The 16,769-nt window shown below is 41.3% G+C and overlaps 1 long non-coding RNA gene across 1 annotated transcript in view; it reads left to right on the top strand.

Annotated features, from left to right (window-relative positions):
* The first annotated feature begins 32 nt into the window (after positions 1-32).
* The window catches only part of LOC129464942 (uncharacterized), a 39,633-nt gene continuing 22,896 nt past the window's right edge, over positions 33-16,769 (top strand). Inside the window, exon 1 of the long non-coding RNA XR_008651807.1 lies at positions 33-201. This is a non-coding gene — a long non-coding RNA (uncharacterized lncRNA). The remainder of the gene's footprint in view (positions 202-16,769) is intronic.

The raw sequence follows: 16,769 nt of genomic DNA, 5'->3' as shown, positions 1-16,769 counted from the left end.
TGCAGTCTCACTCGCCGGTGAGATAATCTGGTGGTTGTGGAGACGGGATTTGTTGGTGGGTGTTCCTTGAGTGTATGGAGCAGTCCTTTTGATGGAGTCTTTAATTTTGGGCGAAGTTTCTGGAAACCCATCCTTTCACCATCCCAATTACTCTAAAGCTCGGGTCTCTGAAGCATTTGAGAAAAAGCACAAATTCAACAGGTATATATTTAATATGAATGAATGTGAATGTGTGCCCCCCGCCCCAAATCTCTCAGCAGTTTGCGTTTAACCTTAGACAATTCCTCCTCCATGTTAAGTCAGACCAGTACCGAGGTTCGTTTTTAAGTGACTACCTAGAATAAAACAGAATCTGGTAGATAACAGATATTGCATTAGGAATGCTGATGTAATGTGACTCCCGGGGAAGAAATGGTTGGTCCTGGGAGAGCAGTAGAAAGCTGGGGGATGTGAGGGTAATACAAGACACAAAGAAGGCAGGCGATTGGAGACTTTAGAAAACAGATCCAGGGAAAAGATGGATATGATTTTGAGCGAGAGGCTGTAAAAGGAAAAGCATTTTTAAAAGAATAGGAAGCTTTGAAAAATAAAATGTCTGAGTTCACCGCAGAATACTCCCAATGAAGAAGAAAGGGAATGGCAACCAAGGAAACCACTGTTCTCTAATGATCTCAGGTGATCTCTAATGATCTCCAATCAAAAGATGGAGAGAGAAAGCATATGCTGAAGAATGAATTTTAAAAGGGACCAAAATCTATAAGAATTGTGCCAGGAAAGCTAAGCTGCAGTACAAAGTGGGCTTGCAGAAATACTTAGGTAGCGAAGGAAGCAAGAAGGTTGAGTATTTTTTAAAAATAGGCTCCGAAGAGAATAATGACGATGGTAAAAGAATAGACCTTCTATTTAGGAAGTTGAGGTTAACAGATGACAGAAGGAAGGGAGGGAATCAACATTTTTTGAGTTATTGTTTTTGGGGATCCTTTGCATGTGTCGTCTCATTTAATCCTTAGAGGAGCCCGTGAAGAGACTCATATTAGTGCAATTTTACAGGTCAGAATCCCAGGCCTAGAGAAGTTAATTTGCTTACGGTCACAATTGAAAAGTAAAACTGAGAAATAAACCCTGCTAAACTGGGCTCTAAGAGCCCATTCTTTATCTAAGATTCCACAACATTCTACTTCTATTTTCTTTCCATTTTTGCCATTAGAAAATGACCTTCACACACAAAAATGAGAGAGAAAAAAAAATTAGAGGAGCTTAATGGGTGAATCTTATGGTATGTAAATTTTCCCTCAATAAGGTTCTTAAAGAAAGAGGTGAAGGTCAGGACAAGTGACTAGGTTATATTGAATGAGTTCTTGCCTTTAGACAAATTACATTTCCAATTTACTTCATTTATTCATTCACTCAATAAATATTAAGAACCTACTGTGTGCTGGGTGCCGGGCTTGGAAAGTTTGAAATTAGGGATACAAAGATGAACACAATAAACATGGAAGTTTCCCTCATGCCGTTTTGTTTGTTTGTTTGTTTGTTTGTTTGTTTTTTTGAGACGGAGTCTCGCTCTGCCGCCCAGGCTGCAGTGCAGTGGCGCGATCTCGGCTCACTGCAAGCTCCGCCTCCCGGGTTCACGCCATTCTTCTGCCTCAGCCTCCCCAGTAGCTGGGACTACAGGCGCCCACCACCACGCCCAGCTAATATTTTTTTGTTGTTATTTTTAGCAGAGACGGGGTTTCACCGTGTTAGCCAGGATGGTCTCGATCTCCTGAGCTCGTGATCCGCCCCCTCGGCCTCCCAAAGTGCTGGGATTACAGGCGTGAGGCACCGCGCCCAGCCCCCTCATGCCGTTTTTATCAGTCATAAGAGTTGTATGAAAGGCAGCAGAGATCAGGACCACCTAACCTAGTGGAGGGGACCAGGAAGGCGTCCTGAAGGAAGTGACATTTAAGGTAAGGGCTGATGGGCAAGCAGAAGTTAGCAGTTATAAGTGATTGCCAAAATAACTAATAAAAGCAGTCATGAAATCACTGTCAACTATTTGTTGAAGGCATTAATTCATATATATATATACACACATATATATACACACACATATATATATACACACATATATCTATACACACACACACATATATATATATATATATATATATATATGGCCTACTGTGTGCCAGGAAGCATCAGAGCAGTGAATAAAACAACTCCCTGCTTACAAAGAGATGCCAGAGAGTGGATATGAACAAACCTAAGCCTAATCTTTTTTTTTTAAAAAAAAAAAAAAAAGGCCGGGTGCGGTGGCTCACGCTTGTAATCCCAGCACTTTGGGAGGCCGAGGCGGGCGGATCACGAGGTCAGGAAATCGAGACCACGGTGAAACCCCGTCTCTACTAAAATACAAAAAATTAGCCAGGCGTGGTGGCGGGCGCCTGTAGTCCCAGCTACTCGGAGAGGCTGAGGCAGGAGAATGGCGTGAACCCGGGAGGCAGAGCTTGCGGTGAGCCGAGATTGAGCCACTGCACTCCAGCCTGGGTGAAAAAGCGAGAATCCGTCTCAAAAAAAAAAAAAGAAGAAGAAGAAGAAGTAGGGGGTGATTGGGAATATACTGCTGAAACTGCAGGCCAGAAGAGTTTATATCAGTCGTTAGCCAAATGTTAGGACTCATAATGTTTTACTTTTAGAAACAGTAAGATGGATGCATTTAGAACAAGTTATGCCAGCCAGAACTTATCTTCTTTTCTTGGGGGGTTATTAACTGGATAGACAGGTAGAACACTGTCATTGCATTTCTTATGCTGCCAGGGTTGGCATTGGTTGATACCACAGTTGAGGTGGTTTTATAGCTTATTTAATTGATTCTACCTTAAAAAAAATAAAAAGTGGTACTCAGTGGAGTTACCTCAACCTGTAGCCACCTGACAATGGTTTTAACCTTGTCTGGTGCCATTTTATTACAGCAGAGAGAGTTCACACATACAAGCAAGAATAAGCAGTCTAAATGGCAGTCTAAATGACAGAATTGTTAGCCAGGTGTGGTAGTGTGTACCTGTAGTCCCAGCTACTTGGAGGCCGAAGTGGGAGGATTGCTTGAGCCGAGGAGTTCGAGGCTACAGTGAGCTGTGATGGCATGACTGCACTCCAACCTGGGCAACAGAGTGAGACCCCATCTCTTAAAATAAATAAATACATAATAAATGGCAGAATTTTTGGATTGAAAATAAGTTTAAAATAAAATGATGAAATTTAATAGGGATTTAGGTGACGATTACACAAACCTGTGAATATACTAAAAAACTTTGGTTCAGGTATCACAATAAAGCTATTAAAAATGTAACAGGAGTATGTGTAAAGCTCTATATTATAGTAACAGTTGTCAGTTATCGCAATACAGTTAATCTTTATATTAACTGTTTTCTTGATGCTATGATTGCAAAAGTATGAAATAATTTGGAAAATATCAAGTGAAAACATCACAATAGTTTGATTATAACCATTTAAAAATAAATACACAGAGATCAGAAGGAAAAGCATTTTAAAAAAAATCATTTAAAGATGCATTAATGAGTTAGACCTGTCTTTGTGAACAGTACCTGAGAAAAAGATTCAGATATTTCAGGTGTCATAATTTGACTATAAAGCTAGTGCAATCTTCATTTATACCAGAAGTGAGAGATTCAATTTCATTTTAATCATAGTAAATTCCTGAAGGAGAGTCCTGAGTCCAGTAGGGGAAAAAATGCTGTGATTGATTAGTGATGTCTACCACGAGTATGGGAAAGGGAAGTGGTAAGGTTAACCAGGTATTTGCTAACCTTTGGCTAGATTAATATAATATTCAAGATCTAATCAGCTCACAGAATTGACCAGACTATAACTGGATTATGATGCCCAGCCTGGCATATAATGAACACTCAATAAATACTTTTCAACTGAAAATTCAAACTACCACACTTCAAGAGACATTGACATATTGGAGAGTTTTCAGAGAAGGAGTGCCAAAATAATGAACGAAGGTGGTTGAAGAAATTGGGAAGACAGTATATGATGTGGAGAAGAGAAAGGGTTTGTGTGTGTGTTTAGGGGATGGGGAGGGGAGTTACATGATACCACTGCTCAAAAATACAAAGAGGGCGAGAGTAATCTTTATGATTATTTAAGAATACAGGACAGACAGGTAGAAGTCAGAGGAAAATATTAGTTTGTATAAGAAAGCACTTAATAATGGGAGTGGTTCAACATTTATGTAAATTCTTCACATGTAATGGTGAACATGCTTTTGGCAGCATAATCATAGCTAACACTTATTGATAGCTTACGGATGCCAGGCAATACTTCTATGTGTTTTATGTGTATTAACTCTTTTAATCAACGTAACAACCTATTAGGTAGGTTACTATTATTATTCTTATTTAGAAATGAAGATCAGACAGGTTAAGTTCTTTGCCTATGGTTATTTAAATCATGAGAGCTGAAATTTGACCACAGGCAGTCTGCACTCTTGAGCACTGTACTATATTATACCAGGAGTCCACTGTACTATGTTATACCACCAGTCCCAGGCTGAGGACTGGTACAGGTCTGTGGCTTGTTAGGAACTGGGTGGCACAGCAAGAGGTGAGTGGTGGGTGAGCAAACATTACTGCCTGAGCTTTGCCTCCTGTCAGATCAGCAGCAGTATTACATTCTCATAGGAGCATAAACCCTATTATGAACTGCAAGTGCGACGGATCTAGGTTGTGTGCTTCTTAGGAGAATCTAATGACTGATGATCTAAGGTGGAACAGTTTCATCCCGAAACCATTCCCACCCCCAGTCCGTGGAAAAATTGTCTTCCATGAAACTGGTCCCTGGGGCCAAAAAGTCTGGGGACTGCTGTATTATACTATGTCTACCAAGGGCAGAATACCCAACTAAAACTGACTGAAAGCTTAGGGACATTAATTCCCTCTCTTAACGCAATGACTGGAGGTTGGTGGTTCTAGGGTTGTCCATGTGTCAACATAAATAACAGAGAAATGTTCTCTAAAAGAAAGTGATATTTATTCAGGAATAGGGCATTGCAATGGGAATACACATGCCATAGTAAACTGTGTGTGTGTTCAGGAAGACACAAGAAGACAAAGGTTTTTTTAAGGACAAATGAGGAATATTACGTAATTGTTTTGAAATAATTATCCTTGGCTACAAGGATCAATAACAAGGGTGACACCAGTCTAAGGTTGGACAAGCAGTTTCTGGGCACATGTCCTTGCAGAAAGATTTTTTATGTAAGATTGTGATGGCCTTTGTACAAAGTTGCGGATTTTGCAGTCTTTTGTGATAGTTTTTGTTATCAGGCATTTATGCATGAGAATCATTCTCTTCCTGGCTTTTCCTAGCTCTATTTGTCAGAGGCTTTTTGTGGTTTGTTTTTTGTTTCTGTTTTTGTTTTTTGAAACAGGGTTTCACTCTTGTTGCCCAGGCTGGACTGCAGTGGTGCAATCTTGGCTCACTGCCAACTCCGCCTCCTGGGTTCAAGCAATTCTCCTGCCTCAGCCTCCCGAGTAGCTGGGATTCTAGGCACGTGCCACCACGCCCGACTAATTTTTATTTTTAGTAGAGATGGGGTTTCACCATGTTGGTCAGGCTGGTCTCAAACTCCTGACCTCAGGTGATCCACCCTCCTCGGCCTCCCAAAGTGCTGGGATTACAGATGTGAGCCACGATGCCTGGTCGTTTTTGTTTTGAGACAGGGTCTTGCTGTGCCGCCTAGGCTAGAGTGCAGTGGCAGGATCATAGTGTATGGTAGCCTTGAACTCTGGGCTCAAGCTATTGTCCTGTGTCAGCACCCTGAGTAGCTGGGAATGCAAGTGTGCACCACCACACCTGGATAAGTTTTTCTTTATCTTTTTTTTTTTTTTTTTTTGAGACAGAGTTTCGCTCTTGTTGCTAGGCTGGAGTGCAGTGGCGCGATCTCAGCTCACCACAACCTCCCCATCCTGGGTTCAAGTGATTCTCCTGCCTCAGCCTCCCGAGTAGCTGGGATTACAGGCATGTGCCACCACGCCCAGCTGATTTTGTATTTTTAGTAGAGACAGGGTTTCTCCATGTTGGTCAGGCTGGTCTCGAACTCCCAACCTCAGATGATCCACCCGCCTTGGCTTCCCAAAGTGCTAGGATTATAGGCGTGAGCCACCTCGCCCGGCCTGTTTTTTGTTTTTAACACAAGTGACTCCATTTTGATTCTGACAAATTTCACACATGGCTCAATGATCTTATCAAGAATTTAGGGTTTTTCCATCTTTCCAGTCCACTGTCTTTATGTTATTGTTGAAAGTGTCATCCATAATGGTTGTAAGGTACCTACAGAAGTTCTAAGAATCACATCCTCACAGAAGGTCCAAAGGCAAGAAGGAAAATGATACTCTCTTTCACTCTTGCTCTTTCTCAAGTCTGAAGTTTTTGCGGAAGCCCCACCCTCCTGAAGAATTCCTTTTAGGTACCATTGGCCTGAATTTAATCACATGTCCATGCACTAGTCAAAAAAGCGGCTGAGAACGTAAATATTTAGCATTTTTAGACTCCAAGAAGTAAGGTGAGCTTTGCCACCAAGGAATAGGGTAGGAGCAAGGCTACTTGACAGGGAGCTACCAGTGTCTGCCACATCATGCCTGGAACTTTTCAAAGACTTGATGAATATCTGTTAATGATGTGGTAGAAAGAACTTCTGCTGGAGGGGGATGGGCAGAAAGCTTGAAATCTTAAGAATACAGGGCAGACAGATAGAAATCAGAGGAAAATATTAGTTTATGTAAGAAAGCATGCTGGGCGCAGTGGTTCATGCTGTAATCCCAGCACTTTGGGAGGCCGAGGCAGGTGGATCACCTGAGGTCAGGAATTTCAAGACCAGCCTGACCAACATGGTGAAATCTCATCTCTACACAAAATATAAAAATTAGCCTGGCGTGGTGGCCCACGCCTATAATCCCAGCTACTCAGGAGGCTGAGACAGGAGAATTGCTTAAACCTGGGAGGCGGAGGCTGCAGTGAGCTGAGATCCCACCACTGCACTCCAGCCTGGGCAACAAAGTGAAACTCTGTCTCAAAAAAAAAAAAAAAAGAAAGAAAGAAAGGAAGCACTTAAAATTACTGTGCTGACCAAGCTGGGGTGGGGGTGAGGGGGACCCCTAGAAAAGAACATACAAGAACCCCACAGACACCTCTGTTCTTGCCCAGAGTCCAGCATTTTTTGGATGGATATATACTCCAAGATCCCTTTTTGCTTTAATATTCTGTGATTCTCCTCAGTAAGTAATTTTTTTTTTTTTTTTTTGAGACAGATCTCACTCTGTTGCCCAGGCTGGAGTGCAGCAGCGCAATGGGCTCACTGTAACTTCACTGCGCCTCCCGGGTTCAAGCGATTCTCCTGTCTCAGCTTCCTGAGTAGCTGGAACTACATGCGTGTGCCACCACGCCTGGCTAATTTTTGTATTTTTAGTAGAGATGGGGTTTCACCATATTGGTCAGGCTGTTCTCAAACTCCTGACCTCAGGTGATTCACCCACCTCAGCCTCCCAAAGTGCTGAGATTACAGGCGTGAGCCATCACACCCGGCCAAGTAATTTCTTTTCGCTCATATTGAGATACCCCCAAAGTACTGAAGAGAATATGGTTCTGTGTGTCTTAATAGGAAAAAGAAGTAAAGATGCAGTTTGGTGTGATGGTGAACATTATAGACAATTATTTAGAAGACCTTGATTCCAGTCTTCCTGACTCTGCCTCTAAAAAATGGTGTGACCTTTGGGTCCCAGTTTCCTTGTTTATAATCCTAAGCATTTTAGATTCCACTGAGTATGTATACAGGCAGAGAAACAAAATCAATGGATGAATATGTTGTTTTTTCTTTTCTTTTCTTTTCTTTTTTTTTTGACGGAGCCTCATTCTGATGCCCAGGCTGGAGTGGCACGATCTTGGCTCACTGCAACCTCCCCCTCCCGGGTTCAAATGATTCTCCTGCCTCAGCCTCTTGAGTAGCTGGGATTATAGGTACCCGCTACCATGCCCGGCTGATTTTTGTATTTTGAGTAGAGATAGGGTTTCACCATGTTGACCAGGCTGGTCTGGAACTCCTCACTTCAAGTGAGCCACCCACCTCAGCCTTCCAAAGTGCTGGGATTACAGGTGTGAGCCACAATGCCTGGCCTGAATATGTTGCTCTTTCTAAAAAAAAAAAAAAAAAAAAAAGATGCCATTTCTGATTCACCAGCAATAGAATTTTTTATCATAAGCATTATTTTTCTTACAATAATGAAGATTTGGGATGGACCCTTTAAGAACTACCTTCTGATGATTCTGATAACTAATAGAAACTCATTGTCAAGTAGCTGAATCTGACCATGCATATAAGATATAATTTGAGGCTGAGAAATAATAAACGAATTTTCTGCTCTGTCAAACATTTGATGGGTTTCTATTCAAACGTATTATCTTCTCAGGTAATTGGAACACTTTTTAAAAGCTTATTGAGGTACATTTGACATACCATAAAATTCACTCATTGTAAGTGTACAATTCAACGCTTTCTAGTAGAGTTATGCATTTGTAACTCTAGTAGAGTTATGCATCACCACAATCAGGTTCTAAAACGTTTCATTACCCACAAAAGCTCCCTCTTGCCCTTTGCAGTCAATTTCCTCTCCCAGCCCAGCCAACTACTTATGTTTTCTTGTCTTTATAGATTTGCCTGTCCTGGATGTTCCTGGACATTCACATACATGGAATAATGCAATACTTAGTCTTTCATGTCTGGCTTCTTTTACTTAGCACACTTTTGAAGTTCCTTCATGTTCTAGCATGTATCAGAGGTCAATTTCTCTTTATTGTTGGATGGTACTCCATTGTACAGATACATCACATTTTGTTGTCCATTCAGTGGTTGATGGGTATTTGAGTTACTTCTAGTTTTAGCTACTATGAATAACACTACTATGAAGGTTTGTGTATGTCTATATGTAGACAAATGTTTTCATTTCTTTTAGTTAGATACCTAGAAGTGGAAATGTTGAGTTGAATGGTAACTCTATGTTTAACCTTTTAAGACATTTTCCAACTGTTCTCCAAAGCAATTGTACTATTTTACATTCTCACTTGCAATGTATGAGAGTTCCAGTTTCTCCACATCTCTGCCACACCTGCTGTTGTCAGTGTCTTTTTGACTAGAGCCTTTAAGGTGGGTATGTGGTGGTATCACTGCACTTTTAATTTGCATTTCCCTGATGACAACTGATGCTGAGCATCTTTTTATGGTGCTTATTAGCCATGCAAGTATCTTCTTTGGTGAAATGTCTATTCAAATCTTTTGCTCATTTTTAATGAGTTTTTCATCTTATTAATGGATTATAATGGTTCTTTATACATTCTGAATATTAGATCCTTATCAGATATTATATTTACAAATACTATCTCCTGTTCTGTGACTTTAAATTTCTACTCAGTGTTTTTAAGTAGGTTTTTGTTTTGTTTTTTAGAGATAGGATCTCACTGTTTTGCCCAGGCTGGCCTTAGGAGGCAGAGGTGGTAGGATGGCTTGAGATAAGAGTTCAAAGACACCTCGGGCAAAATATTGGTGCATGGCTATTGACTATTGTCATAGGCCACCACCCCAAGCTGTACTTAGTGTGTTTTGAAGAACAAAAGTTTTTAATTTTGATGAAGTCCAACTTATCAGTTTTTCCTTTATGGGTCATCTAAGAAATCTTTGCCTAACCTAAGGTTACGAAGATTTTCTTTTATGTTTTTTTTTAAGAAGTGTTAATGTTTTAGCTCTTACGTTTAGCTCTTACATCTGTGATGTCTTTTGAGTTAATTTTTGTGTATGGAGTAAAGTAAGGGTTTAAATTCATTTTTTTGTATATGTGTATCTAATTGTCCTAGCATCGTTTGTTAAAAAGGTTATACTTTGTCCACTCATTTGCCTTGGCATCTTTGTCAAATATCTTTTGATTGTAAATGTAATGATTTATTTCTGGTCTCTTAACTATATTCCACAGAATGATTTGTCTATCTCGATTACTATCTGCCTTGATTAATATGATTTTATAGTAAGTTGTGAGATCAGGTAATGCAAGTTCTTCAACTTTGTTTTTCTTTTAAAAATTGTTCTGGCTATTCTAAGTCCTTTGCATTTTTATATACATTTTTGGATCAGCAGACAGGCTTGTTAATTTCAACCCCCACCTCAAAAAAAGCCTTTTGGGGTTTTAATAGAGATTGGGTTGAATCTATATATTAATTTGGGTAGAATTGCCATCTTAACAATATTGAGTCCCCCTGGCCATGAACATGGAGTGTCCTCCATTTATTTAGAGCTTTAAAAAATTATTTCAGTAATATTTTGTAGTTTTCAGTATACAAGACTTATACTTCTTTTGTTAAATTTATTTTTAGGTATTTTATTCTTTCTAATGCCATTGTGAATGAAATTGTTTTCTTCATTTCAATATCAGATTGCTCATAGCTAGTATGTAAAATACAATTGATTTTTATATTCCTGCAACCCAGCTAAACCCTTATTTTATTCTAGTCATTTTGTTGTTGGTTCTTTAGGATTTTCTACATAAAGGATCACTCCAGTGTGTAGCTGCCTTCTTCTCAGTTTGGGTCTTAAAAAAATGTCTCTTCTCAGTTTGGGTTTTTAAAAAATTCTTATTTTCCTGTGAGAATGACCCTATGTCTTGTAGCTAAGTGATCAGCCAGTGACTGGTGAGAGATTATGCTCAAACACCTTGAGCCTGTAAGGTTTCCATGCTTTGCTGTGGATTTGTGTTTAGTTTGGGGAGTGCATTCCAAGTTTGGGAAGTTTTCAAATCTGCCTTCACCTTTGCTTTCTCTTAGGCTCTCTCGGGTCTCTACTGCTTGTGTACAGGCACCCAGACATCGGAGGATGAGAGCTTAGTATCTGAGTTTTCAATGGCTATCTCATTTCCAGGAGCTTCCTCACCTGAGACTGCAGCCTCAGGCTAGGAGAGCTGAAGGCTTTTATTATTCACCACTGGGCATAGACTTCCTGCCCTTCACTCCAAATCAAGTCATCACTTTGTCTGCTGCTGGCTTTCAAGGCCAGCTCCACCCTGGTAAAACTACTGTGGTGACCAAGCTGGGAGTGAGAGGGATCCTTAGGAACGAACATGCAAGAATGCCTCAGACACCTTCGTTCTTGCCCAAAGCCCAGCATTTTTTGGGTGGATATATGCTCTTCAATTTGTTCTTTGCTTTTAGTTGGTTTCCAGAACCCTAAAATGATACTCTTTGACAATTTTGTCCAGTTTTATAATTATTTTGGGGAGAGATGATTTATCAGTTTCCTTACTCTCCCATAGCTGGAAGTCCAGCAACATTTATTGCACACATTCTATATGCCAGGCACTGGTAATTCCAGTAACACCCCTATGAGGATCGTAACGTTATCCTCTGCATTTTACAGATGAGAAAACTGAGGCTTAGCAAGATGAGGCTTAGCAAGATGAAGTACTGTGCTTAAGGCCACCAGAATTCAAACCCCAGAAAGCTGACTGCAGAGCTAGTTTACTTGACTAGTATATCATATCTCCTGCACTCCTGTCTTCGGCCTGGTATTGAGTGATTAATTATCTTCTCTAGCATTTGTTCTTTTTATTAGACCATTTAGGTTGACTTTGCCCCTATTTTTGTCACTTAGCACAAAATATCAGTCTTCAGATTTTTCACTGAAATGGAAATATCAGTCCTAATTCTTTGTCATTCAAACAAGTGACAATTTATAACACTTAACAAGGAGTTTGAAATACAATATTCATGGTTAGCAAGACAATCCCATGTGTCCAGTTGACTGGACCAATCTCCATATTCCAGAGTAGAGCCAGAACAGAAATCAGGGGCAAGCCTTCCCATAGTTAGATAACCAAAGCCTCTAGTCTCTTAAGACTGGTGAGATCTAACTTCTCAAGACTGAGTTCTTTGTTTGGTTCACTGCTCTATAGGATTTTAAATGGGATCGCTATTCAGAATGTCCACTGTCCCTCCTCCTGAGCTAATGGATTGAAGATGATAGAGTTCTCTCCAATCACTAGCAACTGAGATAGAGACAGTGAAGCTTATCAAAGCTGACCATGTGCAATGTCAAAAAACAAAAAGATGGCTGGGTGTAGTGGCTCATGCCTGTAATCCCATTGCTTTGGCAAGCCAAGGCAAGAGGACCACTTGAGGCCAGGAGTTCAAGACCAGCCTGAACAACATAGCAAGACCCTTGTCTCTACAAGAAATAAATTAAAATTAGCTGGGTATGGTGGCGTGTGCCTGTAATTGCAGCTACTGGGGAGGCTGAGGTGGGAGGATCACTTGAGCCCAGGGGTTCGAGGTCACAGTGAACTGTGATGGTACCACTGCACTCCAGCTTGGGTGACAGGACAGGACACTGTCTCTAAAAACTTTTTTTTAAAAAGAGAACTTCTGGCTGATTCCTTCTCACTTTGACCTTGAACACAATGAGAAAATGAATAAATGATGTGAAAAAGAAGGAAACAAGGCCAGGCCCAGTGGCTGACATCTGTAATCCCAGCACTTTGGGAGGCCTAGGCAGGTGAATCACCTGAGGTCAGGAGGTCAAGACCAGCTGGCCAACATGGTGAAACCCTGTCTCTACTAAAAAAAAAAAGAAATACAAAAATTAGCTGGGAATGGTGGCACTCGCCTGTAATCCCAGCTACTCAGGAGGCTGAGGCAAGAGAATTGCTTGAACCCGGGAGGCGGAGGTTGCAGTGAGCCAAGACAGCGCCACTGCACTTCAGCCTGAGCAACAGAGTAAGATTTTGTCTCAAAAAAATAAAATAAAATAAATAAAATAAAATCAAAAATAAAATGAAGGAAGCAAAAGAGCTATCCCCAGTCCAGCTTGGCAAATGAAGCCCTCAAGTAGTGATAACTGGCCAGACAAAGAAGTGTGGGAAGGCAGAGAAGAAGAAGAGTAAGGTTAAGGGAGCATGAAAGCCCTGCTCACCAGCTTTTACTTACAAGCGCCTGTGCCTTGAGACAAGGTATATTCCCTGTGGTCTGTAGTGGACGCCTCAGACTATTTCACCCAAGTGCCTTTCCAGTGTGCCTTCTTATATTCCAGAGGCTAGAGACCTAAAAAATTGTATTTTCCAGACTCCCTTCCAGCAAAGCTTCCTGATGTAAATTCATTTCTATCACTTGTACATAATTGTATGAGATTTGAAAGGGGGGCATGAAAAAGAGACTATATTTCTGCCTGTTTTCTGCTGACAAGCATGGTCATGCAGTTACAGGGTTTCTCTAAAGCAACATTCATTCCAGTGTCTTTCCCTCAGCCTCCTGGATGTTGAGAGGGAATCAGAGGCTGGACTCCATGTACAGTGCCCACTCACAGACTTTATAGATTTGGAGAGCAGTTGTGGGAGTGACAATAGCAGTGGCAGATTCTGCATCCCTGGACTGCAGCTGCAGCAGCATGCTCCTGAATTCAACAGGGCCAGTGGTGCTCCCAGAAGTCAGAGTTCCCTTGGCAGGTCAGTTCTACAGTGTTAGGGGAGTCAATCCTGAAGGGCCGGCCCCAAGTTTCATCCTCCAGCATTTCCAGTGGTTTTGTCAATACCTAATTCCCTATATTAAATCCCTTTCTGCTTAAAATACCTAGACTGGTTTTGGACTCCTGTATTGATATGCCACATGCATACCAGTGTGGGACATGACATGATTCTAGGTGAATCACAAATAGATAATAATATTTTTTCATTTTACTACATATTATAAAAGTTGCATATTTATATATGTATATGTATATTATCAGAACATCAAGTTTGTGATTTCACAGGTGTTAAATCTTTGGCTAAGTCTAAAATATCCTAAGTAGGCCAGGTCTGGTGGCTCAGGCCTGTAATCCCAGCACTTTGGGAGGCTGAGGCAGGTGGATCACTTGAGGTCAGGAGTTCAAGACCAGCCTGGCCAACATGGTGAAACCCTGTCTCTACTAAAAATACAAAAATTAGCCAATCGCGGTGGCAGGCACCTATAATCCCAGCTACTTGGGAGGCTGAGGCAGGAGAATCTCTTGAACCTGGGATGCGGAGGTTGCAGTGAGCCAAGATCACAGCACTGCACTCCAGCCTGGGTAACACAGCAAGACTCCATCTCAAAATAAATAAATAAATATCCTAAGTAAATAATATTCCTTAATAATGTGAATATGGCAAAAATGATAGAAGTCATTCACAAACCCTGAAGATAGGATAACTCTGCTCTAATGACAGGACTCTTGCTAAGTTGAAGGGGTAGATGATAGAGTGTATTTATGAAGGCAGGATACTCAAGCTCAGCACTCCCCAAATATTTTATGATGTGAGTAAGTATTTCTGTCTGACACCTTTTTTATTTTTCTTTTTTGAGACGGAGTCTTGCACTGTCACCTAGTCTGGAATGCAGTGGCGTTATCTCAGCTCGCTGCAAGCTCTGCCCCGCGGGTTCACACCATTCTCCTGCCTCAGCCTCCGGAGTAGCTGGGACTACAGGCACCCACCACCACGCCCAGCTAATTTTTTGTATTTTTTTTTTAGTAGAGACGGGGTTTCACCGTGTTAGCCAGGATGGTCTTGATCTCCTGACCTCGTGATCTACCTGCCTCGGCCTCCCAAAGTGCTGGGATTACAGGCGTGAGCCGCCACGCCCGGCCCTGTCTGACATCTTAAGCCACTCAAGGAAGAGATAAGGAAGGAAAGAGTACTTGCTTTTTTGGGTTACACAAAGGGCATTGAACAAGTTATCCCCACTGAATTCTCATACCAACCTTTGATATCTGTATTTCTACCTTAGTTTTACAGATAGGAAAACTGAGGCCTCAAAGAGACCATTTAACTTGCTAAGTCACACAGCTACTAAGTGTTCAAGTCAGGGTCTGAACCCAGCTTCATTGGATTTCAAAGCCTGTGCAGCTTCAGTTCTGCTTGCCTTCCATCTAAGGCCCAGCCCCACAGCCTTAGTCACTACCACTAGAAATACAAGTTAAGCTTCCCTGCAGAGAAGAAAGAACTTGAATGATTTCTGTAATGTCCAGGGCCACAGCAGGCCACCCAACTGTCTCATAAGCATGGCTCACCTTGAGGTTCAAGAATCTAGTTTGAATTTATAATTAGCATGACATTAATTATTGACAAGTACTTCCTCAACATTTTAAAACTTCCTTGGCAATTCCTTTGTCAATAATGTTTCCCCAGAAGCAAGGTCTGACATCCAGACATTTTAAAGTTAAAAATAGCACAATAAAAATGATACATAATGCCAAGAAATTACTGCACTTAGTTCCCATGGTAAAGTCAGTTTTCCTCCTGTTTCCTATAAGCAGTTCATTAACTGGGTAGTCACAAGAATATATGGAAGAAGGAAAAGATAAACGTGAAAGAAGGCAGTGCATGTTCTCATTAAATTTCATCTTACTGCATATACTCATATAGTCATTCACAAATATATTTTGAGCACCTACTACATGGCACATACCATGCTAGGCTTACCTGGGTTGGGAGTGGGACTGGCAAATGACAGACATAAGACATAGACCATGTTTTCTACATTTTTTTAAATGTCTTCAATTTTAAGATAAATCATCCATTTAAAAGTTGCTTTTTGGGGGGGATCAAGAGGCAAGCAGGAAGACCCAGTGCATTTAATATGTTTCTCTTTTCAAAAGCATTTAAACATAAAAAAAGTGCATCTAATAAATAAGGAAGCACTATATGTTGTTATTTTTTTAATCAAGCTCTTCCCAACCAATTTGTGTTCAGGACAGCTAGCAGTTTGCACTGTTTACAATGAAAAAAAAGTGTCTCGTATTCCTAAGGTACAGAGAAAGGGATGAGGACATAGGAGAGATGACAAAACTAGTAGTAGATAATGAGAGGTACACTCAGTACAAGTGAAATATAGATCTTCCTCTATTGTTCCTCAGTTACTATTCTTGTACAGTTGTAAAACTAGAAATAAGAGGGCTTTGGCTGAATACAGTGGCTCATGCCTGTAATTCCAGCTACTTGGGTGGCTGAGGTGGAAGGCTTGCATGAGCCCCGGAGTTCACGACCAGCCTGGGCCACAAAGTGAGACCCCCATCTCAAAAAAAAAAACAAAAAACGCTGGGCATAGTGGCTCAAGCCTATAATCCCAGTGCTTTGGGAGGCCGAGGTGGGTGGATCACCTGAGGTCAGGAGTTCAAGATCAGCCTGGCCAACATGGCAAAACCCCATCTCTACTAAAAAATATAAATATTAGCCAGGCATGGCCAGGCGCGGTGGCTCATGCCTGTAATCCCAGCACTTTGGGAGGCCGAGGCAGGCGGATCATGAGGTCAGGAGATCGAGACCATCCTGGCTAACATGGTGAAACCCCGTCTCTACTAAAAATACAAAAACAAAATTAGCTGGGCATGGTGGTGCACGCCTTTAGTCCCAGCTACTCGGGAGGCTGAGGTGGGAGAATTGCTGGAGCCCTGGAGACAGAGGTTGCAGTGAGCTGACATTGCACCACTGCACTCCAGCCTGGTGACAGAGTGAGACTCCATCTCAAAAAAATACTACTCTTCCATAAATCTACCACCATAAGAAATTTACAGTTTAATGTCTCCATATATTCCTTCTAGTACTTGACCATTTGTGTAGAAAACTTCTACTAGGTCAGCCATAATGCCAGAAGCAGATATCCAGCTTGTTTTTTTTCCCCGAGACAGAATCTTGCTTTGTCGTCCAGGCTAGAGTGCA

This window comes from Symphalangus syndactylus, chromosome 16, assembly GCF_028878055.3.
Source record: "Symphalangus syndactylus isolate Jambi chromosome 16, NHGRI_mSymSyn1-v2.1_pri, whole genome shotgun sequence".
NCBI classification, from domain to species: domain Eukaryota; kingdom Metazoa; phylum Chordata; class Mammalia; order Primates; family Hylobatidae; genus Symphalangus; species Symphalangus syndactylus.
Note: the sequence above shows the minus strand (reverse complement) of the source record. Positions and strands in the feature narration are given on the sequence as shown.